Below are 2,500 nucleotides of genomic sequence, written 5' to 3'. Positions count from 1 at the left end.
TGTTGTGGAGATGTTGTGTGGATGTTGTGTGGATGTTGTGGAGATGTTGTGGAGATGTTGTGTAGATGTTGTGTGGATGTTGTGGGGATGTTGTGTAGATGTTGTGGGGATGTTGTGGAGATGTTGTGTGGAGATGTTGTGGAGATGTTGTGTGGATGTTGTGTGGATGTTGTGGAGATGTTGTGTGGAGATGTTGTGTGGAGATGTTGTGTGGATGTTGTGTGGATGTTGTGTAGATGTTGTGTGGATGTTGTGGAGATGTTGTGTGGATGTTGTGGAGATGTTGTGGAGATGTTGTGTGGATGTTGTGTAGATGTTGTGTGGATGTTGTGGAGATGTTGTGTGGATGTTGTGTGGGGATGTTGTGGAGATGTTGTGTGGATGTTGTGTGGATGTTGTGGAGATGTTGTGTGGATGTTGTGTGGATGTTGTGGAGATGTTGTGGAGATGTTGTGTGGATGTTGTGGAGATGTTGTGGAGATGTTGTGTGGATGTTGTGTGGATGTTGTGGAGATGTTGTGGAGATGTTGTGGAGATGTTGTGTGGATGTTGTGGGGAGATGTTGTGTGGATGTTGTGGAGATGTTGTGTGGATGTTGTGGAGATGTTGTGGAGATGTTGTGTGGATGTTGTGGAGATGTTGTGGAGATGTTGTGTGGATGTTGTGGAGATGTTGTGTGGATGTTGTGTGGATGTTGTGTGGATGTTGTGTGGATGTTGTGTGGATGTTGTGGAGATGTTGTGTGGATGTTGTGGAGATGTTGTGTGGATGTTGTGGAGATGTTGTGTGGATGTTGTGTGGATGTTGTGTGGATGTTGTGGAGATGTTGTGTGGATGTTGTGGAGATGTTGTGGAGATGTTGTGGAGATGTTGTGGAGATGTTGTGTGGATGTTGTGGAGATGTTGTGTGGATGTTGTGTGGATGTTGTGTGGATGTTGTGGAGATGTTGTGTGGATGTTGTGGAGATGTTGTGTGGATGTTGTGTGGATGTTGTGGAGATGTTGTGTGGATGTTGTGTGGATGTTGTGGAGATGTTGTGGAGATGTTGTGTGGATGTTGTGGAGATGTTGTGGAGATGTTCTGTGGATGTTGTGTAGATGTGGGGAGATGTTGTGGAGATGTTGTGGAGATGTTGTGTGGATGTTGTGGAGATGTTGTGTGGATGTTGTGTGGATGTTGTGTGGATGTTGTGGAGATGTTGTGGAGATGTTGTGTGGATGTTGTGGAGATGTTGTGTGGATGTTGTGTGGATGTTGTGTGGATGTTGTGGAGATGTTGTGGAGATGTTGTGTGGATGTTGTGGAGATGTTGTGTGGATGTTGTGGAGATGTTGTGGGGATGTTGTGGAGATGTTGTGTGGATGTTGTGGAGATGTTGTGGAGATGTTGTGGAGATGTTGTGGAGATGTTGTGTGGATGTTGTGGAGATGTTGTGTGGATGTTGTGGGGATGTTGTGTGGATGTTGTGGGGAGATGTTGTGTGGAGATGTTGTGTGGATGTTGTGGAGATGTTGTGGAGATGTTGTGTGGATGTTGTGGAGATGTTGTGGAGATGTTGTGGAGATGTTGTGTGGATGTTGTGGGGATGTTGTGGGGATGTTGTGTGGATGTTGTGGGGAGATGTTGTGGAGATGTTGTGTGGATGTTGTGGAGATGTTGTGGAGATGTTGTGTGGATGTTGTGGGGATGTTGTGTGGATGTTGTGGGGAGATGTTGTGTGGAGATGTTGTGTGGAGATGTTGTGTGGAGATGTTGTGTAGATGTTGTGGAGATGTTGTGTGGAGATGTTGTGTAGATGTTGTGTGGAGATGTTGTGGGGAGATGTTGTGGGGAGATGGTGTGGAGATGTTGTGGGGAGATGGTGGGGAGATGTTGTGGGGAGATGTTGTGGAGATGTTGTGGGGAGATGTTGTGTAGATGTTGTGGAGATGTTGTGGGGAGATGTGTGGATGTTGTGGGGATGTTGTGTGGATGTTGTGGGGATGTTGTGTAGATGTTGTGTGGATGTTGTGGAGATGTGGAGATGTTGTGTGTATGTTGTGTGGATGTTGTGGAGATGTTGTGTGGATGTTGTGGAGATGTTGTGTGGATGTTGTGGGGAGATGTTGTGTGGAGATGTTGTGGAGATGTTGTGTGGAGATGTTGTGGAGATGTTGTGGGGATGTTGTGTGGATGTTGTGGAGATGTTGTGGGGATGTTGTGTGGATGTTGTGGAGATGTTGTGTGGATGTTGTGGAGATGTTGTGTAGATGTTGTGGAGATGTTGTGTGGATGTTGTGGAGATGTTGTGTGGAGATGTTGTGTGGATGTTGTGGAGATGTTGTGTGGAGATGTTGTGTGGAGATGTTGTGTAGATGTTGTGGAGATGTTGTGTGGAGATGTTGTGGAGATGTTGTGGAGATGTTGTGTGGATGTTGTGTGGAGATGTTGTAGATGTTGTGTGGATGTTGTGTGGATGTTGTGGAGATGTTGTGGGGATGTTGTGTGGATGTTGTGGAGA

The 2,500-nt window shown here is 46.2% G+C and overlaps 1 protein-coding gene across 4 annotated transcripts in view; it reads left to right on the top strand.

The window, feature by feature from the left end:
• xpa (xeroderma pigmentosum, complementation group A) overlaps positions 1–2,500 on the top strand; it is a 10,847-nt gene that overhangs the window by 544 nt on the left and 7,803 nt on the right. The window lies entirely within an intron of this gene.

The sequence above is a fragment of the Hemibagrus wyckioides genome, linkage group LG29, assembly GCF_019097595.1.
Source record: "Hemibagrus wyckioides isolate EC202008001 linkage group LG29, SWU_Hwy_1.0, whole genome shotgun sequence".
NCBI lineage: Eukaryota > Metazoa > Chordata > Actinopteri > Siluriformes > Bagridae > Hemibagrus > Hemibagrus wyckioides.
Note: the sequence above shows the minus strand (reverse complement) of the source record. Positions and strands in the feature narration are given on the sequence as shown.